At 46.8% G+C, this 25,629-nt stretch overlaps 1 protein-coding gene across 1 annotated transcript in view; it reads right to left on the bottom strand.

The window, feature by feature from the left end:
* Positions 1 to 21,789, bottom strand: part of LOC147701061 (uncharacterized) — an 84,662-nt gene extending 62,873 nt beyond the window's left edge. The window contains exon 1 of the mRNA XM_086929857.1: positions 21,706 to 21,789. The gene's annotated coding sequence lies outside the window, so the exon portion shown is untranslated. The remainder of the gene's footprint in view (positions 1 to 21,705) is intronic.
* Between the last annotated feature and the right edge of the window lie 3,840 nt (positions 21,790 to 25,629).

Raw genomic sequence — 25,629 nt, 5'->3', positions numbered from 1 at the left:
ATGGCCCCTTTTATGTTCCAGGATTAGAATTTGCGAATGGAACCCCACAGTCTGGTGCAATTTCACACGAACGGGGAGATTCACAGAAAGTAAAATTACTAACCCCCCTTTGGCCCTGCCCATATTAGACCTTTGTGCCGGGTTATTATATGACACAAAACCATCGAGGGTGATATCAGTGGTTACCCAGGTCTCTTGTAGGCATAAGACATCAAACTCGGAAAGGATTTCGCTCCAGCCCAGGGACAACATTTGCCGGCTCCAGCCAGCAATATTCCAGATGGCGAATTTAAAGCCAGGGATACAGGAGGCTGGTTCAAGGACCTTGTGTACGTTCGAAATTGGGGGTTCAATGGCAACTAGGGAGTCCATGGAAACTGGAAAATGGGTAGGGACAAGGGGGTTAGCTCCATGGAAAGGTGTGTGCTCCTGGGTGGAAATGGAGGGTGTTACAGGGACTAGACATTGACCCATAACTGCTACTAAATTGTTGTCAACTGTGACAGTTCCCTGGGAAAGTGAGTGTGCCGGGGTAACGGTAGGGAGCATTACATGTGCTGGGGTGGAAGATGAAATGTTACCCAATGTTGCAACTGGGCCGTTATCAGTAGTAAGAGGGGTAGGGACTGAGACAGGGGATGGAGGCAGTCAATCGACTCCGTCCAGCCCGTTAAGGCAGTTGAATCGATTAAAATCGCAGAAAGGGGTCTCCGGGGGCAAAAAAGCCGGTCTTACTTCATACCCACGAGATCTACTCCTCCGCTCAACCCTCATCCAGTTACCTCGGCCTTGGTCATGGTGCATGTGGATAGGAGGGAAGAAGAAGGACACTGGCAGTGTCTGAATGGTGGAATCTAGTGATCTATTGAACCCGGCACATATGTGCAAAACTGTCCTAGGGTCACGGAAACTCACTGTGATACAATCCCCGGTTATAGACTTTCTGGTTTTACCCAGCCAAGGTATCCTTCTCACCATGATAATTTCATTGTTAAAGTGGGCCGGGAGGGGTCTATTCCAATTCAGCCATTTAATGACTTTACTTTTAAGTGACTGAAAATTCTCACCTTCTCCAGCCTCAAGGGAGGGGACACCGGCCATGACTACCATGAAGCAATTAGCTTCAGGAGGCAGGTCGGGTCTACGTGGTCTGGGATCAAACTTTACAGGGGATGGGGGAGCCAAATGGCCATTGGATGTGACCCCATTAGTAGCGGTCGTAAGATGAACTGGACCTGCAGGTAGCAAAGGTGGAATTATAGAATTGCTACTTTGAGTCAGGGCTGAATTGCCCATAGAGGGTTGCAAAGGGGTAGCAACAGTGGCCACTAAAGGGGGTCCTAGATTAGTAGGGGGGATTTGAGGGTTAGAGGGAGAATTAGACTCAGAAAGTCTGGCCAGAATAGCGGCTGATGTTTCCTCGATAATAGACAGACGAAGTTCAATACGTTCCAGTTTAGACTCAAGGGGGAATAAAAAGATGTAAAAAGAGCTCCCAAGGTTTCTATAGAATAATCCGTGCTAAGTAAGGAGTGGGATGATCCAGGTGTGGGATTAAGTGTTTCATGTCGATGTTTGGCAGATTTTGATTTGCCTCCCGATTTTGAATTATATTGTCTTTTACGTTTGGTGGCGGCCCCCTCATTCACCCCATTTGATATAGAATCGTAACTGACAACTGGATCAGGGGAAGTGGGCTTATTAATGTCAAGAACCAAATCAATATTAGGAAGAAGTGCATTAACCAATATGTCCAGATCAGGTGACGAGGAGTTGATCTCCACAGATTTGAGAGATGAGGTTGTCATGGCATTATTACTAGTCTCTTTATGCCGGTCCGGGATTTTGGCACTAGCCAGAGTGCCAAGGGAGGATCTTTTGTTGGTTGATCGTTCCTTTGATAAACGCTTCTCTAGAGCGTTTATTTCGGTATCAATGAGTGTATTGGCTCTGACCAAGAATTTCTCCATACCTCCAGTAATAGCTGCTCCCACTAAGGATGACTTGCTCCTTGTTTCATGGCAGGACATCTCCCCACACTAAGAATGTACAGCAAGGAGCAAAAGCAAGGGGGGGGGGCCCGGCCTGGTCACGATCTGTCACGAACGGGCCCACTCTTGGCCCGGTCTTCGCCCGGTGACGCTCCCGTGCAGCGGGGCACAACAACCAATAAGTAGGGGCGATTACAGGCTGTGGGCGGAGCAACAAGGAGAGCGGACCAGATGGTAGCTGTAGGTCAGGCAGGGACTCCTAGGAGCTGGAGTCCCTGCAACGCTCGTAGCCCTGTTGTGTGTGCCCCCAGCAAGAGCCCGCAGTCCACAGCTCCTTCAAGGCGTCCTGTCACCTCGGTCTCAGAGCGCGATGCGGCACCCGCGATGCGGCACCCGCGAAGCGGGTGCGGCGAGGTCAGGGAAATGCGGCAGTCGTCCCAGCAGCAACAACACCCCGCTAAACAGAGTCTTCAGTAGCACACCCACGAAGTACTCGCAGGCTGAACGTTTAAATTCCCTTCGGTAGGCTGTGGGCGGAGCAACAAGGAGAGCGGACCAGATGGTAGCTGTAGGTCAGGCAGGGACTCCTGGGAGCTGGAGTCCCTGCAACGCTCGCAGCCCTGTTGTGTGTGCCCCCAGCAAGAGCCCGCAGTCCACAGCTCCTTCAAGGCGTCCTGTCACCTCGGTCTCAGAGCGCGATGCGGCACCCGCGATGCGGCACCCGCGAAGCGGGTGCGGCGAGGTCAGGGAAATGCGGCAGTCGTCCCAGCAGCAACAACACCCCGCTAAACAGAGTCTTCAGTAGCACACCCACGAAGTACTCGCAGGCTGAACGTTTAAATTCCCTTCGGTAGGCTGTGGGCGGAGCAACAAGGAGAGCGGACCAGATGGTAGCTGTAGGTCAGGCAGGGACTCCTGGGAGCTGGAGTCCCTGCAACGCTCGCAGCCCTGTTGTGTGTGCCCCCAGCAAGAGCCCGCAGTCCACAGCTCCTTCAAGGCGTCCTGTCACCTCGGCCTCAGAGCGCGATGCGGCACCCGCGAAGCGGGTGTTGCGAGGTTAGGAAAATGCGGCAGTCATCCCAGCAGCAACAACCATTACCCGCTAAACATAGTCTTCAGTAGCACACCCAATTGGCACCTCTCTGGCCACATGTCAGTCCCTTGTAAAAGCTACCATTGGTACCAAGGGCCAGGGAAGGACTATGGTCTGCAGCACTTTTTGTGCCACCTAAGAGGCCCTGTACCTTTACACACACGCTAGTATTTGTTTTAATACACTTTAATTTTTAAACTTTTTATTCTGCTGCTATTTGGGAACTGGAAAACTGTGTTTTTTAACTTACCTGCTGCGGAGATTATCCTCTTGCTGGCACTCGCACTTTACGGACCAAAATGTACTGATGTACTTCAGCCTGTTAGAGCAGGTCACCGGGACAACACCATCTTGGTCAGCGTGCTAGTTGTTCTGCTCAGCACACGCCTCCCTATTTAGGAAGGATGATGCAAGCGCGCAGCGGGTGCACTGATGGCACATCGCCCGTGCTCAGCGCCAGCCATGCTGCCAGTTTTCTTCCTGGGCATGCCAGACTCTGTTATTCAAGGGAACAACTCATACACATAGGGGAGAGGGACACCAGGGTTATACAAGAAGTTATGGCGAACACTGGAAACACCGTCATTGTTGATCACACTCCAGATAGATTGAAATGTGGCCTGATTAACAGCAGATCTTTAGTTAAACACTACCAAGAGGTATCAACTATGCTGGAGTGTCTCGAGCTAAAAGTTTCTTTTTTAACTGAAACTTGGACCCATGCCGACTGTGTTATAGAGCTAGGATTTGCATGTCCAGTAGGTTATAAAATCTTCCACAAACCCAGGCCATTGGGGCGAGGCAGAGGGTTGGGGTGATCTTCAAAGAAAAGTGGGATTTCACCCCCACTTAGAGATCTGAGGCAAGCATGCGTGAGCCTCAATCTGCACCAATTGGTACACCAGCCGACACATCAAGGAGGTCACACCCTAGACCTAATATTTGCCAACCACAGGGAGACAGAGGTGATCGAGTGTTATGGCAATGCTGGACGGATCATTTTTTAATTCACTTTATGATAACGTTGCCCAGTTTAACCAACAATATAAATCAATCAGTAACCTTCCGTAAGGGAAGAGAATGGGTTAAGCTACTCAAAAAATAGACAATTACCGAATCTATTTGCACCCAGTAAATCAGTGGAAGAAAACGATCAAATCTTCTGTGATTAAATAAACTGTACTTTAGATCAGATTAATCCAGTAAAAAGGCTAAAGAATAGAAAGAAACCCTCAGCCCATTGGTATAGTGAAGAGCTGAAACTGTTGTGGAAAAAACGCAAACAGGCTGAAAGGAAATGGACAAGGTCCTATGATGAATTAGACAAAAAAAAGCTGAAATTCCTGCAGGCCTCATATAAGGAAACAATTGCTAGGTCAAAAGCAGAGTACTATGCCAAAACCATCATGCAGGCTCCTAATAGTACGAAAAAGCTCTTTACCATTTGTATTTGTATTTGTATAGCGCTAATCACCGACAGGTCTCTAAGCTCTTTTGGAGGCGAGGCCGAACGTGGTGGACAGATCAAGAAGTCCAACAGCAATGTGGCGGTTTAGACAGCGATCAGTGCTGCCCTGAACAGCAGTGTTTTAAGTTGTTTCCTGAATAAGAGGAGCACTGGTTCTTTGCGTAGATGGTCTGGCAACTGATTCCAGAGTTTTGGGAATATGACAGAGAAAGTTTTCCCCCCTTTCGACGCCAGGGTGCATCTACACGGCCAGGTTACAGGCCTCTGCTGACAGAAGCGAGCGCCCTGGTACGTAGGTCTTAAGGCGTTCCTTTATGTAGACTGGTGCTTTGCCAAAGATCGCTTTATGGGCAATGCAAAGGCCTTTAAACTTCACTCTTTGCCTGATAGGAAGCCAGTGAAGTTTGTTGAGCAGAGGAGAGGCATGGGCTCATCTGGGTAGCCTAAAGATCAGCCTGGCTGCATCATTAAGCACTACCTGGAGTTTGTTAATGAGTTTTTGAGGAAGGCCAAGGTATAGCGCGTTTCCATAGTCCAGTCTAGAGAGAATTGTGGCTTGTTCGATCATTTGTAGGGAGGTAGTGGAGAGCAGGGGGGCCAGTTTCCGTAGTGGTCTTAGGACCGCTGTACAGGTGCCTACCACCGTGGTGATTTGGTTGGTCATGGAGAGCTCTTGGTCCAGTTTAATGCCTGGGCTTTTTACGGCGGTGGCGGCGGGAGTGGGGGTAGTGCCCAACTCCTGTGGGGCCAGAAGCAATCATTCCATGGATTGCTTTTTGTGGGAATCACAAGAACTTCAGTTTTCTCCGGGTTAATTTTCAGAGAATTATTGGTCATCCAGTTTATGGTGAATCTTAGAAGGTTTTGTGCCGTTTCCTGGGCGCGGGCGGTGTTGTCAATCCGAAAGATGAGCTGGGTGTCATCTGCATAGTTAAAGACACTGCAGTCCATGTGGGCCAGAGCTGTTACCAGGGGTTGTAGGTAGATGTTAAAGAGGAGTGGTGATAGGGTGGATCCCTCTAGGGACACCACCGGTGAGGGCGCCCCTGTTCGATACCTGGTCCCCCAGCTGAATCTTCTGGGATCTCCCTGTGAGAAAGGATTTCAGCCACTGATGGGCCGATCCTTGAAGACCTAAGGCTGTTAGGCGATCAAGGTGTCGGAGGTGATTGACCATATCGAACGCCACGGATAGGTCTAATAAAATCAGGGCGCTCTGTTGTTTTTTATCAGCCATAGTTCTTAGCTCGTCAAGGACCGAGAGCATCACAAGTTCGGTGCTGTGGTGTGCTCTGAAACCCGCTTGTTGCATTTGTAAAAGTTGATGTTACTCCAGGAAAAGTGAGAGTGTTTTAAAAACATGTTGTTCAATCACTTTAGCCAGGAAGGGAATTTGGGAAATCGGTCTATAGTTCTTGAGGCTGGTAGCGTCGGCTCCTGGTTGTTTTAGGAGGGGAGTTACTCTTGCTTCCTTTAAGTTGGAAGGCAGGTAACCGGTCTCCAGTGAGCTGTTTAGTAGTGCCAGAATCTGATGTTCCAAGCCCGGTGCAGCCATCTGGAAGATCCTTGGGGGGGAAATGGTCGGCCGGGGAACCGGATTTAGTGCAGTTCATTAAATGAGTTAGTGAGGTGAGATCCAGTGGAGGGAAAGTCGTAAGTTGATGGCCGGTGGGGTGAACTGCCTGAACGTGGACTAGCTCATTTTGGTTGATTGGGATATTGTCAATCTCAGGGATGATGTCTTTGACTTTTTGCAGGAAATAGGACTGGAAGGAAGTACAATCTAAAGAGACGTCGGCAGTTTTCACCTCGGCTTTTTGGCTAAGTTCTCTCAATATTTTAAAAGTCTCTTTCTGTTTGTTAGAGGCAGCAGTAATCCTTGCCTCATAGTATTCAGCCTCCCTGTCAGTGATAGATTTTTTTTATAGAGGGTAAGTTGGATTTAAAAAAGTGCCAGCTGTTCTAGTTCAAAAGCTTTTTGCCATTGCCGTTCGGCCTGGCAGAAGCTTGGTTTTTGAGCTCTTAGAGAATCATTAAAACAGGGTGCTCCCTTCCCTTTGTTTCTAGCTCTAATTGTACTCTCTGGAGCTCCCTTATCTATGGCTTGGCGCAAGGTGTTTGTCAGGGTTTCGCTCTCTAGATCTAAGTTTCCTGATTTGAGTGCGGGAGCCTGGGGGAAGCTGAGTAGGGCTTCTACCAGGTTGGGGGCATCAATTTTCTTCCAGTCACGCACCCATATCCAATCTGGGGGTGGTTGTGGTATTACACAGTCCAAAGAGGCCCAGCATCTTGGGAGTGCGTGGTCCGACCAGGCACAGGGGCCAACCTAAGCTAGAATGGCCCAGGGTTATTACGTCCAGATCAGGTCAAAGGTATGCCCTTTCTGGTGAGTGGGGGCATCTATGATCTGATGTAGCCCCATTGCGTCCATTCCTATTTCGAATTGCCTAGCGTGAGATTCCTTCGGGACAGTGTCCCAGTGACAGTTTAAGTCCCCAGTGATAAGGAGCCGTTTGTAGGAATAATTTTGTTAAAGCTGGGTGTTGACCTTGGGGGGCGGTAGACCACTACCATTAGGAAGCAGGCAGATTTAAGTGAGACTTTGACCCCTAGAATGTCAGCTTGGTCAATACATTCACTATTTTCGTAACCTGTAGCCGTTTGTTAAAGAAGATGGCTACTCCCCCCTGCCCGGGTAATTCCTTGTCTGTTATGCCAAAGGACATCATAGTTCTCTGGGAGTGAGGCGATAATGTCTGGGACTGAGGAGTCATCGAGCCAGGTTTCATTGAGGGCTAGGATGTCAACCTCATCATCTTGGAGGAGTGAGAATATTTGAAGGTGGTGTTTCTGTAGGGATCGAGTGTTTAAAACTGCTACTTTAAGCCATGGGGGTTATTGGGCATGGGATTAGCATTAAGGGGTGGGTCTGGAGTTTTAGTGTGGGTGACCCTCAACAGATTTTCTGCATGTAGTTTGTCTGCCACTCTTTCATTAAGGGTTTGACTGCCTGATGTAAGAGCAAACAGCTCTGCTTTGGAATATGTCAGAAATTGGCCAGGGGGTCTGGCCCCCAGCACCGAAAGGCAGCGGACGGGTTGTGCGTTGCAGCAGGCATCATGATTTTATAGGAGAGGTGTCCTGCTCGAACACTAGAGCGCTGACCTCGTGTGTGTCCCTGCCGGAAGTTACCCACTGGTACTTCCTGTGTGCGCAACGTTCCCTCCACAAAAACAGTAACAACCGCGGTGGACCGGGGAGCACGCAAGCAAGTCACCAGGTAAGTTAGTACAGAGCTAAAAAACAGTGGGTTTAAAAGTACATCCGTCAAAAATGCAAGAGGAGTGAATTAAAAGAAATTCGTGATTTTCCTTTATCACACGCAGCAGCAGAGCAATGAAATTTGTATTTTTCCTTATTGCAGCCGCATAACAATTAGACCAGCTCGGGAGCCCTTTACCAGGCTCACAAGTTTCAGAATACTAACCGCCTTTTTTGTGAATGTTAAAAGCCCCTGCCGCGTCCATTATAAGGGGCCTATCTAACCCAGTATGTGTGGGCAATAAGGTTAAAGCGACAAAAAAGCTTTGTGATGATTTTGCTGTCTATTTTGATAAAAAGATCAATAAGATTGTTGGTGACCTTAACTCTAACAGCAGCAGTTTAGATGTGGAAAAGGAACCACCAACGGTAATAGCAATAAAACAATAGGAAGAGGCATTTAATAGTTATCAGCCGCCAGCTTTAAAGTGCTTTCAAATCCCCACTGAGGAATTATTTAATAACTCAGCTCAAAGTGTATCTTCTGATTCTCCATTGGATCCTCTTCCGCAGGGGATATGGAAAGAATTTCAGTCAGAATTATTCCCTTGGTTGCTGCAGGTTTGCTGCCAATCACTAGACAGGGGAACTGTTCCAGAAGCCTGGAAGCAGATAGTGGTGACCCCGCTGCTTAAGAAACCCTCACTTGACCCTCAATGTACATCGAGCTTCAGACCTATCTGCCTTCTGCCATACCCAGGACAAATTCTGGAGCGGGCAGTTAGTAAACCCTGTCCCTCTTTTTAGAAGAAAACCATCTGCTAGACAAGGCTCGATTTGGTTTACGACCAGGGCACAGAAAGAAAATGGCCCTAGTGACAGTACTTGATAACCTAAGAATGCGAGCCGACAATGGTAATCCGACCGTTTTAGTACTGTTGGATATGTCTGCCGCATTCAACACGGTGAATTATAGTATCTTGTTGAAAAGACTAAAGAACATCGGAGTGAAAGGACTGGCACTGAAGTGGCTGCAATCATATCCGACAGGCAGGCAACAGGCTGTAACAATTCCACCTTTTACCTTTTACAACTGGTGTTCTCTTTAGAAGGAAACCAGGCAGTTTCCCTAGATAAATTCCAGAAGTGTATGCATTATAACTCTTAATTGGCTCAGAAAAAACTCCTTATAATTCAATGGAGACAAAACAGAGATAGTATATTGCTCCATAGCCAAAACTGTGCGGCCCTTTCCCTCCCACTTCAGACTCACCCCTACGGATAAACCACTGATTCCAGCTAGAACAGTGTGTAACCTGGGGGTTTTAATGGATGATAACCTTCAATTGGAGTCACAAGTTCAAAAAACAGTTGGTATTTGTTTCTACTTGATAGGAGCACTACGTCAGATCCTCGTTACTGCCTGCTACTTCCAGATCTCAAGTAGTGAGGGGTATAATATTGAGCAGGCTGGACTATTGTAATTCGTTGTATCTGGGAGCATCAAACTCAGTTCAACTCAAGCTACAGAGGATCCAGTCTATAGCAGCCAAATTGGCATTAAATAGGCCGCGCAGTTCCTCAATGACTCTAGCTTTGAAGGACCTACAGAGGCTACCTATTAATGAGAGAATTCATTTCATTTCAAATCCCTCTGTATTGTGTTCAGAGCAGTACAGGATTTTGGTCCGATATCCATGCAGGAAAAAGTTACTTGGTACACTCCTGGGAGAAACGTCCCTTCATAAGGCGCAAATCTGGTAACCACCACAAGGTTCAAGAAGACTAGGACGGGTGGCAAAGCATTCGGTGTAGCAGCCTCACGACTCAGGAACAATCTTCCCTTGAATATTAGACAAACCAAATCTCTGCTTCCATTTAGGAAACAATAGACCAAAAGATATGCCAGAACTGATATGTGAATTCAACACTAAATTTTACTCATAAGTTAGAAAAACTCATTCCAACCTGAGATGTTGCTAACAAATAGCGATTTATTCATTCAATTTAAGAGAAATTATTTCAAAAAATTATTACATTTTATATACAAAACTACACCATTATTTCATACAACACTCATTCAGCTAGTCATCCATATCACAATCATACAAAATCAGACATCCATATGTACACAGAATTAAGGAGTTATCACAAGGAAAAAAGAACGTGATAATAGAAAGAAAGAGACAAAGGCTGCTCAAACAATACACATCTGTAATATACCATCTATCTATACATATATATACACTAGGAAATTAATCATAATCAACTTAGATGATGTAACACACTGTATATACACAGATTAGAGCATTCAAGTTAGCACTTGTTTGAATTTTTGAATTTAGAGAGAGCAGCACTTTGCGAAAGGGCCTACGCGTTTCGAGTCCTAAACAATGAAGGGACTCTCATCAGGGCCAAAGGAAATATCCTACTGGTCTGCAAGGCCACTTAACGGGTGTAGAATGCAGGGATGCGGCCGGTAGCGCTCAGTTTTGAAAATAGCGTGGTCACACTCGCTCAATCTAAGCGGACCCCCGGGGTCAGGGACGGAGTTGTTCTCCACTGTCTGGTTCAACAAGTGGACACGGACGAGGTCAGGGGGGGTGGCCTGTGCAAAGTCGGCCTTTGGGCTCAGAGGGCAAACGTCCCAAACGTATTTTGACGAATGCTGTATTATATGATTGGCTCCTAATGGTAGGAATATCCTCGTCTCGTTCGGCGTCTCCTGAGCGCTGATCCTTCGCGCATGCGCTGTGGAACAGCGCATGCGCGAAGGATCAGCGCTCAGGAGACGCCGAACGAGACGAGGATATTCCTACCATTAGGAGCCAATCATATAATACAGCATTCGTCAAAATACGTTTGGGACGTTTGCCCTCTGAGCCCAAAGGCCGACTTTGCACAGGCCACCCCCCCTGACCTTGTCCGCTTAGATTGAGCGAGTGTGACCACGCTATTTTCAAAACTGAGCGCTACCGGCCGCATCCCTGCATTCTACACCCGTTAAGTGGCCTTGCAGACCAGTAGGATATTTCCTTTGGCCCTGATGAGAGTCCCTTCATTGTATAGGACTCGAAACGCGTAGGCCCTTTCGCAAAGTGCTGCTCTCTCTAAATTCAAAAATTCAAACAAGTGCTAACTTGAATGCTCTAATCTGTGTATATACAGTGTGTTACATCATCTAAGTTGATTATGATTAATTTCCTAGTGTATATATATGTATAGATAGATGGTATATTACAGATGTGTATTGTTTGAGCAGCCTTTGTCTCTTTCTTTCTATTATCACGTTCTTTTTTCCTTGTGATAACTCCTTAATTCTGTGTACATATGGATGTCTGATTTTGTATGATTGTGATATGGATGACTAGTTGAATGAGTGTTGTATGAAATAATGGTGTAGTTTTGTATATAAAATGTAATCATTTTTTGAAATAATTTCTCTTAAATTGAATGAATAAATCGCTATTTGTTAGCAACATCTCAGGTTGGAATGAGTTTTTCTAACTTATGAGTAAAATTTAGTGTTGAATTCACATATCAGTTCTGGCATATCTTTTGGTCTATTGTGTATAAGTGCTCAGCCTAACTGATTAGGAGCCAACTCTTCGCTGTTTATATAGTCCATTTAGGAAAAGCGTAAAGACAGGACTCTTCCCAAGGGAAGAGTAATACGAGCTACTCAACTGCCAACAGGCTATTTTTATGCACACTGACAACAGGGTAAGTCTTAGCGCCAGGAAACCCGCAGGGTGACAGTTTTTTGCTCTATACAAGTTCAAGTTACATTACATTACATTACAGACACACACACAAACACTGCCCTTGCAGGCTGTGTGTTTTGGTGCAGAACAAACTGAAGAGCCGACTTGGCACACATGTGCCATGCCTACAACCCACTGCCCTGGCATAGATAAGTCACCCCTCTAGCTGGGTGCACTATACCAGTGGTGAGGGTGCAGGTGCATGAGCCCTGTACCCCTACAATGTCTAAGTCCATTTTTAGACATTGTAAGTGCAGTGCTTCTATGAAGAGTATATGGTGCTGGGAGCTTGTCATTACGAACTCCACAGTACCATAATGGCTGCATTGACAACTGAGATGTTTGATATCAAACTTCTCAGCAACTTAAACCCACACTGGTGCACGTGTAGAACTTAATGAAAAATACACCTAGAGGGCATATTAGAGATGCCCCCTGAAAAATGACCAGCCTCTGGTGGGTTCCCTGACTGGTAACAGCAGCCTGCCACCACAAGGCATGTTTCCGGACCCCTTGGGTGGGAGCCTTCGCACTCTGGGTGAGGTGTTTACACCTCCCCCAGGCTAGGAATAGTCATCTGTGGCAGGGGAGCTTCAAAGGCCTTGCAGCCTTTGTAATGCGACCCCCAGCCTTTCCTGCTGTCAGGAGCAGGCTACCTTCCTGTCTCCCCTCCTTTTCGGCAGGAAGATGGGTGGGAAAAATTAGCCTGCCCAGAAGGTGTGCCCATCTCTGGCAACCCCACCCCTCAGGTGGGGGAGGCGAGGTGAAGCCCACTCTTCAGTGCCCGCCATCTTGCAGATGACAGGCACTCCCAAATCAGGATTAGGGAGTATGCTCACTCCTCCACATGGGGTGAGCACACCAAGGGTGTAGTCACCCTAAGGTAGGTAGCCCATTGGCTACTGACCTTAAGGCCCCTAAAACGCCCCCTAAATACAGTATTTAGAGGGCAGCCCTGAACCAGGAAGTCAGACAAGAAACCAGAAGAAAAAGGACCGAACAGCCGTGCCAAAGCTAACAAGAGGAGGACATCTACTGACTTGGCCCCAGCCCTACTGGCCTGTCTCCACCTCGAACCTGCAGAAGCGAAACCACGGTGTATCCTGCAGCCAAGAGCATAAAGAACCCAGAGAACCTGCCCTGCCTTCAAAAGAAAAGACTGTCTCCCAAGAACACCAGATTTGATCACCAACAGACTCTAGCTCCAGCAGGATTAGCAAGTCTGCACCACTATGCACCCGACGCCCACGGCCTCAGTTTGAGTGGCCCAACACCAAAAGGAGGTCTCCCCAGTGCTCCTGACCTGCCTCAAGCCTCCAGCCGACACCTGCAGCCTCAAACCGGGAGGTTCCCCCAACCGCAACCAGGAGCTGGTAAGAAGATCCGACCCTAAAAGGCACCCCTGCCAACCTCTCGGGTTCCACTAGACTGTGCATACTATACTTCACTTTGGTATAGTATATACAGACCCAGCTTCCTACACCTGGGAAAAGCTTCAAGTTCTCATATTTCCTGTTGATCTACCAGATAGTCAAAAGCGGACATTTTGTATCCTGCAAACTTATATCACCACACTTAGTCCCCCAAATGATGACAAAAACTAGAATGATAACGGGGCAAGTGGTTAAAATTTCCCACCATCTTGGAATTACAAAAAAACTGTGAGACTGGCAGTGTTTTTTCCCTGTTGTTTTTGCATCTGACCTCCTGTTTTTAGGTCTCGCCGATGCAGCGCGCGTGTGCTGCATAGGAAGACCTTTAGCCGTCGCTCTGCTCATTTTGGAAGCACATACTCGTGCTTGTGGCGGCAGCCACCTTGCGGGAGTGAGCAGGGGCACGCCACAAGCACGAGTATGTGCTGCAAAATATAACGGACTGCGCACGCACCACTGTCGTGCTTGTTGTTTGTGTGACTAATTAGCGCGTTCGCCGGCTGCTAGATGCTAGTTGCTGCATGTAGAAGACAGCTCACGCTCACTGCCACAACATATCCCTCACACTGGTATAGAGGCTTGCCTGGAGCTCCCAAATTCTTTAATACGACACTGGTATTTCCTCCCCCTTTCCTTCTGTCTTTCTCTCCTCGCTCTCTTGTTCCCTCCTCGCGCTGTACGACGTTGCTTTCCCTTTCAGGTCGCTGAAGCCGGCCCTGGATGACTCTCACCGAGCCCGACGTGTGTAAGTGTATATGGGAAACCGCACAAGAAAAGGACATTTACTTTCACACGAAGTGCTTGTTTTTTTCTGTCATCAACATCAGCTTAGACCTGCTTGTTGTTTTGAGAATCTGGTCACCCTATCCTAGGAGCGCGTGACATGCGAGCGGCAGGGTCAGTGAAACTTTCAGTGCCCAAACCCTGTGGAATTAGATTACAAAATAAGCATTGTTATGAAGCCGAGATCTCGCTCTACTTGCTCCTTAAGGGCGACAGATGGCGCTTGGTAAGTTCCTCTTACATACCTTCAGTTCGTTTTGTAGCTTGTATTATTATTTCTCTCAAACTGAACAAATAATGGAACTGGGGACCAGAGAGATAAGGCGACATGCCCAGGATCACACTATTTTGTGAAGCTAGGATATTGGGGTGAGAGTTTGGTGCAGCTTTTCAGTGTGAGGCTCTGCCCTCTTTTCATGGCACTGAGTGTTTGTATCTCCAGTGCGTGGTTTGGCAATGTTTTTTTGAGTCTGGCGTTTATTGGAATGTACATAAACGACCTAGATACGCATTTGACTCGGAGCAACATTGCCTGAAGTCTGACTTCAAGGGCAAAGCGCCTCCCCTGCTATTTTCTTCTCGCCTTGACACTGCATGGCATACCCGTTTTCTTTGCGTTGTCCTCTGCTGATGTAAACCAAGTTGTTCTCAAGTATAAAGCACTAGATTAATGTTTGCAATGAGTGCATGGTGTAAAAATACCAGATTGTATATGTACTGCGTTTAACAAACTAATGTAATTTGAATAATGTGATGTGACTAATGTGATCTGATGTGAGGCTTATAAAAGGGTAATTAATGGCAGCCCTGGAAATGTTCTTAGCTGGTTTTCCCTCTGAGCCTATAATTTACGAGTTTTTGAAACAACGCCCTTTTCCCTCTTGGCTGCATCTGAGCACTAAGCGCATATGACCTTTCCTATGACATTCTTGAGTTGCATAAGTGGTTAGGCAATAGCCACCACTGATGGCTGAAGCGTACTGTTGTGAAAGATTAAGAGTCTGATGTTTTACTGTGGAATGAGCAGGGTGCACAGCCGTTTGTCTCTCACTGAGATGTATGTACTCTGAGGTCGTAACTCTTCAATGCATTCCCAGGATGTCTTATCAAGTTTGTCCTTCCATTGGGCCTTTTAATGGCTTTGAAATGTCACACTAACCTCATTTGGCACACATTGAGAGAGGGTACTCATGGTAGTTGGGAAGTTGCAGATTAAAGTTCCTCAGCCTGCTTCACAATCTCCCAGGAGCAAATGGCAGCATTCCAGGGCTCTTCTCACAGCAATCCAAATGAGCATTGCCTACAGCGCTGATGAAGAAACAATGCCACTTATCCTGTTTTTCCAAAGATGATTGAGAGTAATAATTGCCAGCTAAGTAGAAAGTCTCGTCCAGGGATCCTTATCTTCCGTTTAAGGTTTCAGGCTCCATCACGGAAACCTTGCTGATGCAGCCTGAAACGCATCCCGAGTGCACAGCTGGTGGCAGAAGGCATGTGCACAAGGATCAGACCACTATGAAGACATGTGCACCTCTTGCTGGTTTAAATGAATTGGTACGAGGACAATAGAACCGTGCGGGAGAATTGCTTCAAGAACACAATGTGGTTAACTCTATGAAAGTAAATGAGTGTAGGACATTTCATTCAGTTGGTCATATAGAAAGTAACAAACAGGCTTCTGACACTTCTTTATTATAACTTTTTAGCATGCTGCAAACTTCTGTACAGCACAGCTTAAAGACATAGACAAAGTCAATATCTCTGACTAAACACTAATAAGGTCCCAAAGGCGAGACCTATTGGCTTTGCCAATGCTTGTTGACTGTGTATTAGATTTAGTTTTTGAACTCTGGGCACTTTACTACTGCTGATAACGTGCAAGTACTCTCTGTGTAACTTGTCATTGTGATTGGTTATCCTTGATTGGTATATCTGATTTACTGCTAAGACCCCAGTAAAGTGCACTGGGTATTCTCAGGGCTTGTAATTCAAAGGCTATTAGTGGGCCTGCTGCACTGATTGTAAAAGACACACAATTGATGGACGGAATGCAGAACCAATCAAAACATTCACCCACGGTCAAGAGATCTGGGTTAAATCCATCATCCTTTTGCTCACCATGCCACCCCAGTTTAGACCTGGCCATATGCAAATCAGTCTTGACCATGTGCCTCATGGGAACAGTCCAGCCCAAATCAGTGATAAAGTGCAAGTACTCCCTGTGTAACGTGTCATTGTGATTGGTTATCCATGATTGATATATTTGATTTACTGATGAGACCCCAGTAAAGCGTACTGGGTGTTCTCAGGGCTTGTAATTCAAAGGCTATCAGTGGGCCTTTCGGCACTGATTGTGCCGCCCACGAGTAGCCTTGCAACCATATCTCTGACCTGCCACTGCAATGTCCGTGTGTGCAGTTACAAACTGCCATGTCAACCTGGCAAGTGCACCCACTTGCCAGCCCCAAACCTTCCCTTTTATTAGATTTAAGCAGGAGAGGAGTGGCTCCTCCGCTATGGCAGAGGAGTGTCACCCCCTCCCCCGTGCCAGCTTCAAAACTTGAAAAATGAAACGGTATCACTTTCTTTTTAAAGTTCTATGGCTGGCCGAGTCTTGGGGCGGGGCAGAGGTAGGCACAGCCATCAGTGCATGTCGGTTTGGCTGGCCATCTCAGGATAGCCAAATAGACATGGGCACTGAGCTGTCTCTAACCCAAGCAGGTTGGAGATAGCAAGCACAGGCTCCCAGTCTATCTGGGAGTGCATATTCAGGGTGCTCAGGCAAATCCTAATGCTGCTTTCATGCAGCTAGCAGCATGAGAGCAGCATCAGGATTGGCCACGGGGGAGCCTGGGAGCCTGTGCTGCAGCAAGGACTCAAAGCAGAAGAGTGGCTGGCGGCAGGTGAGTTTTCTTTTTTCCTTTATTTTTCGTGTTGTCTTCCATCAAACTATCTCTCCCATAGGTTATCATTGGAGCTGCCTTTTAACCTCTTACAAGTGTAACTTCCAATTGGGAAGTGATAGAGGTTTGGGGTCCCTGAACTCACAATTTAAAAATAAATCTTCTAGTGAAGTTTTTTTTTTAAACCGCATGTTTGAAAATGTCACTTTTAGAAAGTACGTTTTTCTTGCTTTACCTTACTGTGTCTCTGCATACCAGTGGAATCTACGTCTGGTTTATACTGATATTTGGGGGTAGTGCATTCACTCTAGACAGTCACACAAAGGGAGCTGAGATGAGCCCTGAATATCCTGATGGCTCAAAACCAGGCTGATAGGTCTTCCAGAGCTACAGTGGTGGGAGGAGTTGTCACTGACACCTGAATAGGGCTGTTTAAGCAAAAGCAAAGGTGCACCAGCACCAAAGACCCAGACAAAGATTTTTTGAGTCTGTGTCCACGTTTATATTCTTCATAAATCATTTATCATCTTACTGAACATATAGACTCATTGTGCCCTGAAGAAGTCCTTTTGTAAGGACGAAACGCGTCGGCTGTGTTTTTTGATCATCTTGATCGTGTTCTAATCCTGCATGAAAATAAAGGAAGATTTATGAAGAATATAAACGTAGACACGGACTCAAAAATTATTTGTCTGAGTCTTTGGTGGTGCACCTTTGCATTTGCTTAAACTAAAAAGGTGCAGGCTACTCATGTCACTAATGCTGATGTTTGCTTATTTGGTATATTCCATTCAGTTGACAGCATCAGTGTTGTGCATGTTGCCATATGGATTAGTGGGCCTTCTCTGAGTATCACTTTCTTTTTGATGTATATGACACTGCAGCACATATGGCTGGTGCTGTGTAGCTGTTTATGTGTCTTAATCCAATCGATAATTACAATTTGTGCCTGTTTCTCACACCTCCACCTCGCTAACCTCACTCTGCCAACCACAATGGTCCCATAAACACCACAGAGAAAGAAGGGGTCAAAGGAATATTTAAATACCTGCCCAGGTTCACATCCCCTACCACTCAATTGTAATAACACAAAGAACCGGGGGGTCTCAAAAAAGCCTTTCAATTAGCTCACTGGCTTAAACTCCTTACTAAGTGAGTCAGGACATGAGTTCCCTTCAAGCCTAAGAAAAGACAGGAAAAACAATAGAGACAAGCGTCAAGACACATGATTACCAGTGAGATCCACACCCAGCTAAATGGATTCCCAACAATATATCATAATGATCAATCTTCTCATTTGGTCATCCATCTGGCAGGATGGTCTGTCTCTTGATCATGGAGATATTTTACCATACCCACAGTATGAGGGCTGGAATGGATCAAACCCACAACCACTATTTGACCATATTGATAGAACATATGAGAATCAGTGCAGTGCAAGAAACAAAAAAGTGATGAATAAAATAGGATGAGGAGACGAAAAAACACTTTTTATTAGAATATCGACTCATTCCCTAGTTTAAAAACAAGAACAGTGCAAAACAGCAGATTCAACAAATAACTGCAGACGGGCCAACATGTTTCAGCCAATAAGGAAACTAATCCTACAGCTTTCTTCAAGGCCTCTGCTCTCTAACTTTTGCTACTGCAAAAAAGTGAAAAGGTATATGCAAAAAGGATATAAATGAACATCCAGGAAGACCTTGCAACCTGCTTGTACTAATCCTCCGCATCAAGGAATGTAGCTATCATCCAGCTTGACCAGGGACTGGACCTCATCTCTCCTGGACCATGCTCAGGATATGGAGGCCCGCTCTGTCCATCGTTGCCTCTGGCGAAACCTGAATCTAGGGGGGAGGTAGTTATTTGTTGAAACTGACCATCAAAAAAAACGGGCACCACGACAGGACTTCAGGAAACATGACAGCCCTCAAAAACGCCACCGAGAACACCACCAGCTGATCTGCACCACCAAAAGGACATCGTTCAAAGAGCGACTGGACAAGAACACCCACAACAGCAAAGAACTCTTCAGCATCGTCAAAGAGCTCTCCAACCCCAGCAACAACGACATCACACCATCACAGGAACTCTGCAACTCCCTCGCCACATTCTTCCACCGTAAGATCACTGACATACACAACAGCTTCAGACCCCAAATTCCGCCTCCAATCACAGAACCAACAACCCCTACCACCACCCTCAACGCATGGACACCCATCAGCACAGAAGACACCACCCACGTCATGAACACCATCCACTCCGGATCCCGCTCTGAACCATGCCCTCACCACATCTTCAACAAAGCCGACAGCATCATCGCACCCCACTTCCGGAACATCATAAACAGCTCCTTCACGTCAGCCACCTTCCCGGAGAGCTGGAAGCACGCAGAGATCAACGCCCTACTGAAAAAATCCCACGGCAGATCTCAGAGACCTCAAGAACTTCTGCCCCATCTCTCTTCTTCTCTTCCCGGCCAAAGTCATCGAGAAGACTGTCAATAAACAGCTGACCGCTTTCCTCGACACTAACAACTTGCTCGACCCGTCCCAGTCCGGATTCCGAGCAAACCACAGCACCGAAACCGCTCTCATCGCAGCCACCAACGACATCAGGACCATGATGGACAACGGAGAAACAACCGCCCTCATTCTCCTTGACCTCTCGGCAGCCTTTGGCACCGTCTGCCACCGCACCCTAATAACCCGCCTCTACAACACTGAGATCCAAGGAAAGGCCCTGGACTGGATCACATCATTCCTCTCCGGCAGAACCCAGAGAGTCTGCCTCCCTCCCTTCCGCTCCGAAGCCATCAAGATCATCTGCAGCGTACCCCAGGGCTCCTCACTCAGCCCAACCCTCTTCAATATCTACATGATCCCCCTCGCCACCATCGCACGCAAACACAACATCAACATCATCTCCTACGCCGAAGACACCCAACTGATACTCTCCCTCACCAAGGACCCAGCGCCAAAACCAACCTCCAGGAAGAAATTAAAGACGTTGCAGAATGGATGAAGCTCGGTCGCCTGAAGCTGAACTCAGAAAAGACCGAGGTCCTCATCCTCGGACAATCCCTCTCCGCCTGGGACGACACCTGGTGGCCATGGGCGCCGCGCCGACTCCCACGGACCACGCACATAACCTAGGATTCATCTTGGACTCCTCCCTCTCGCTGACCAGGCAAGTCAAAGCCATATCTTCATCCTGCTTCAACACCCTGCGCATGCCCCGAAAGATCTTCAGGTGGATCCCCACAGATACCAGAAAGACCGTCACCCAGACCCTCGTCACCAGCCGACTGGACTACGGAAACGCCCTCTACGCAGGAACCACAGTCAAACTCCAGAAACGACTTCAGCGCATACAAAACACCTCCGCCCGACTCATCCTCGACATCCCCCGCCACAGCCACATATCCGCCCACCTAAGAAACCTGCACTGACTCCCTGTCAACAAGAGGATCACGTTCAGGCTCCTTACCCACGCACACAAAGCGCTCCACGACAAAGGACCCATATACCTCAACGACCGCCTCACGTTCTACACCCCCAACCGCCAGCTACACTCAGCCAGCCTCGCCCTCGCCACCGTTCCACAGAACCACCACTGGAGGAAGGTCGTTCTCCTACCTGGCCGCAAAGACATGGAACTCACTCCCCGCGCACCTTCAACTGACCCAGGACCACCTCTTCTTCAGGAAGCACCTCAAGACCTGGCTATTCGAACAATGACAGCCCCCTCCCTTTAGCGCCTTGAGACCCTCGCGGGTGAGTAGCGCGCTCTAGAAATGTCCTAGCCGCCGCCTAGTTACTGTTGATGCAAGCTCAGGATATATTCGTGTTTGGCTTTATATAGTATAGATTTTTCTGTACTTTCTGGTTGATGGCCGTCACCTTATCCTTTGAGCTATTTATATTTTGAGTTTAAATTGCCTCACAACTTTGCACAACTATCCCCCAGCCATCCTTTCTCTGTAGTATTGATAAATATTGGCTCAACTTGTAATCAGGACCTTAATAGGGGAAAAGCATGCGCAGTGACACAACGTCAGCGTTGCAGAGGAGGTGGTGCACCCGAGCTCTGGGGGATTGGGGGTGGGGGAAGGCTCAGCAAAAGTGGGGTGCTGGGGAGGGGAGCCCTCCATGCACTTTACATGGGATCCCCCCAAGTTTCGTTACCCCAATGAGCATACCGTTGTTACCCTGTAATGCATATTTGTGTGCTTTAAACTCTAAAATCAGCATGTCAATCACCACAAACTCGTAGAATGTGTTATAAAAATCAGAGCGAGAGTGTGTGTGTGTGTGTGTGTGTGAGATAGACACTATCGGAGCTCATAAAAATCGAGCTGTGTAGGTGTCAGAGTTTAGAAAACTGTTCACAGGAATGTCAGAGCTCACCAGTATGTGTGTGTCAGTTAAAGCTCCAAACTGCATTTCAGAAGTTTGTTTTTGTGTGTGAGAACTCAAAAGTGGGAGTGCGTATTGCGGACAGAGATCAAGGTCGTGTGAGCCAGGGCATGGGGGTGGGTGGATGTACGTATGCATGCCTGCTTGTGTGACAGTGCTTAGAAGCGAACGGTTTAGAGACAAAGAGCACAGCCTCCCTTCCCCGTTTAAGTGTGTGTTCGAGAGAGTGCGGTGTGAGAAGGGGACGTGCGTGCAGAGTTTGCAAGTACAACAGATCACATGACCCGTCCGGAGACCATGGTGTGTGTGTGGGGGGGGGGGGGAGGCGGGCTGCGTGCATGTGGGTGTCTGAGAAAGATAAAGTCCGTGTCATGAGGACTGCGTCGAGTAATGCGCGTGTGCCCCCGGGGTCTCCCTCACACAGGTGTGCTACCCCCCTCCCCCCGTCCCCCGTCCAGCTCCCCCCACCTCCAGCCGCAGCACCCGAAGATCCCTCTCCCGCGCCCCCCTTACATCCTCTCAACTCAAGGCAGTGGGAGAACTAAAAGCCGGCAGCACCTCCGACCCGAGCTCCGTTGCGCCCCCACTCACCTGCGGGGGGGGGCCCTCACGAGATAGAGACACGACCCCTCCTTCGGAAGCGGCGCCAGCCATCTTACATCGTCAGTGCATTCTGGGAGTTGTAGTTTCACACCGCGGAGTTTAAGGCCGGGATTTCCTGCCGGAGACAGCGGCCAATGGGAAGGTCGCCTGCCTCCGGGTCACCTGCCATAGGCTCGCTCCTGTCCGCCGCAGAGCGTTCTGGGAGGTGTAGTCCCTGGGGCCCCTAGCGGGAGCAGAGGACTACAACCCCCGCATTGCAGCCATGCCGAAATACCCGTGCTAACTACTGGGTTCTGATCCCCACACCCTGCCGCCCTCATGTTTCTCCGTAGCGCTGTGCTATCGACCTCGGAAGGCTCAACGGCTGCGTTTGAAGCAAACACCCACACCTCGGAAGCAGGTTCATTCATTGTGCGTCTGTGAACTCTCTTGCGAGTCACATGCCACGTGTATCGTTTCCAATGACCCATAAATCTTCGAAAACGAGGGAGGCGGGAGCAGTTCGGACCTGGTGAATTACAATATTTGAATGCGGTTACAGTCTTGTCAGTGCGATGCGGCACAGAGCAGACGAGCCACAGCACTTAGCAGCCACACCAATGGCAGATAGGCGCTATGCATCACCGATTAACATACCATTCTAGAGGAAGGCGCGATATATGTTATTGTAGTCTTTAAAGTCTTTTAAAGTTATTTGTATGGCGAAGACATGTGGAAAGTAAGTCTGCTATTAGAATATAAAACTATTTAGTTTTCACTTCATACTTTCTCTTAGAACAGGCATTCATTCAACACTTCGAGACGTTTGCCCCATGAGATATACAGCCGCTGGCATATATCAGGGATTAATGGGCCCCTCAGGATTTAGGGCCCCGGCGTCACTGCCCCTGCTGCACCACTGGTAGCGACCCCCCTGGGCTAAATGGCAGAATAAAGCCAACAACGAGTGCGTCGGAGCGTACATCTTCTTTTTATCACAAAATATCTTTCGCTTTTTCGAATTACTTTTGAACAAGGTCTATCAATTGCTGCTTATGAAAGGCAGTCTTGTCACATAAAAGCCTCACGGGCCGCAGTATCCGCCAGGTGACGTCTCCTATGATGACGTCATTGTGATGTCAGAAAGTCCCACGAGGCCATTGATAAGAAGCGCTTTAAACTGGCAGGTTCTGCCGGGCCATGAGTACCTGCTCAGAACGCATCAGCAGCGGTACAATACTTGTAACGAGAGAGTACCGCTACTTCACTGTCACGGGTATTCGGGGCGAGCGTGAGTACCCGCTCTGTCATAATTCAATGATTTCAGGCACTATTGATAAGTATTTCAAGTATCGTATTATTATTCAGCAAGGAGGCACTGAACAGCTGCTGCTCATCACGACGGGAGGCCTCTCTCGAGTCGGATAGCGCCTTCAGGGGGAACCTTACGCACGTAGGAGTTAAAAAGGATAAACATTTCATTAATGACCCAGGTAAACTAGGTACACATATTTAAATCTCGTTTAAGTGGAAATCCAGTACATTAATTAAACTAGGTGGAAGGCTAGGCCTGTGTCTCCAAAACTGATATCATTACTCAGATGTTTCCGTTGTTTATTTTAGAAAGCTTTATTGCAGCAAATAAGAACAGCGAGGTACAGAAATACAATAACAAGTTTATGAGAAATACAAAAGAAAACATAGCAAATTGTAAAAAAAAAATAAACAAAGGCTGGAAACTGAAAACTAAAAGATCAATGGGCAAAGTTAAAACGAAAATGAAAAGGAGCATTTTTTAAAATATTTATGAGAGGAAAAGAAGAAGAAAAAAGGAAGAACAAGGGAGAAAGAAACAAGAAGAGAAAAAAGAAAAATTAACAACTATATGTATGTTAAACCAAGGAAAATCTCAGACAACAGTATGTGAACAATAAAATATGAGGTATGTAAAAGGAATAAACACTGTACTCACGGTGGCTGAAAGACAAAATTACCATCCCTGGCAAGTGAAGCAGAGGAAGATAGGTAATCTGTAAGTGGAGACCAGAAAGCTTCTTTTCGAAGGAGTTGTTGAGAGGTAGTGACAGAGGCTCTATCTAACCGGTGATGATGGCAAAGGAGATTCCACCAAGCTGAAAAGGAGACCTTAGAGGCGTCCTTCCAGTTAGAGGTAATTACTTGACGAGCACTTGCTATCAGCAAGGCCACAAATAAACCCAATTTGTGGGCACCCAGCCATTCTATAGAGTTACTACTCAGAAATATTTAATAATGTCAAAAGGGAAATTGACATAGCAAATGGAAGAGATTGAAGTGCAGACTTTGGTCCAAAAGCTGGAAATGTGAGGGCAAAGAAACAAGAGTGTAGATATGTGCCGGGAGTGCTCTTGCAGGACCAACAATTGGGGGAAAGGCCGTGACTACATTTAGAAACCGATAGTGAGGTGAAAAATAATCTCTGTTAAAAATAAAAAGGGTCTATGAAATACTAGCATTGCAAGAAGTGCGATGTATTGGGGCCCAGATGGAGTTCTATGTATGGATAGAAAGAGTGCGTTGTAAATCCGCTTCCCAGAGAAGCTCAGTTTTGCTTTTGAGACGAGTGGGAAGAGAGAAATGAAGGTACTTATAAATATAAGAGGCCCGGACAGAAGAAGAGGTAGATAATGATGCAAACAAAGGATCATTTGAAGAGGAAGAAGCTACCTGAAGATGAGAGAGCTGGTTCAGAAGAATCGATTTTAAAGATTCAAACTTAAGAAGGAAAGTAGCAGGTAAGTTAAATGTGGATTGAAAGTCCTGGAAAGTCAAGAGCTGCATATCTTCCATTACATGTTTGACCTGGATAACCCCTTTAATAATCCAGTCCTTCCAAAAAATAGTGCAATTAGAGATTTTAATACACTTATTATGCCAAATAGAAGAATCCAGGAATAACTGTAAAGGTGAAAGGGATTTGGTAAGAACCGGATGAAAAGTAGAAACAAATTGTCAAATAGTAGGGGATTTAAACGAGCGAGGAAAGTGAGAGAAATGAGCTACAGAAGAAAAAGGAAGTGGAGAATAGCCAATTCCTCTAATTTAAATCAAACCGAGAGAGGAGGGTTATCCGAAGTAGATAAATAAGGCAGAGCCTGACGAAGTAAAAAGGAGGAATGATAGTGACGGAAGTTGGGAAAACTAACCCCACCGCTGTCTTTAGGAGTAGATAGAGCAGACAAAGAAATACAAGGTTTGTGATTTTACTCAAAATGCCATTGAGGGTTTTAAAAAACTTTAAAGGGAGTCGTACTGGCAACATGGACAAATAGAAGTTAATGACCGGAAGCATCATAATTTTAGCTGTATTTAGCCTGCCCCACCAAGATAGGAAAAGAGGGGACCATTTCTACGCCATAGCAGAGATCTTTAATAAAATGTCGCCGAGGTTAAGTCGAATCATACTAGAAATTGAGGGAGAATATTTGATACCTTACTAAACAATGTGATTAGAGTTCCATTTGAAACATGACCCTTCAAACATACTTCTTAGACAATATTTATTTATTGGGAGAACCTCAGACTTATACAAATTTTACTTATACCCAGAAAGAGCAGGATAAGAAGATAGAAGATCAGTGAAAGCGGGTGAAGAATAAGATGGATCAGAGATATATAGAAGAATGTCATCAGCATAAGAAGCAAACTTAATTTCAAACAATTTATGAGTGAAACCACTAAAAGAAGAAGGATGTCCGAGGGAAAGAAGAAAAGGTTCAAGAGATAAAATAAAAAGCGAAAGAGGACAACCTTGACGAGTGCCACGTTGAACAGTAAAATAAGGAGATTGAAAACCATTAACAAAGACCGAGGTAGAGGGGGAAGAATATAATAAACTAGTATGGGATAAGTTAACAGGACCAAAACCATGCCACTTGAGTGCACGCATCTTGA

The sequence above is a fragment of the Lissotriton vulgaris genome, chromosome 7, assembly GCF_964263255.1.
Source record: "Lissotriton vulgaris chromosome 7, aLisVul1.2, whole genome shotgun sequence".
NCBI classification, from domain to species: domain Eukaryota; kingdom Metazoa; phylum Chordata; class Amphibia; order Caudata; family Salamandridae; genus Lissotriton; species Lissotriton vulgaris.
This window is presented reverse-complemented; position numbering and strand designations above follow the sequence as displayed.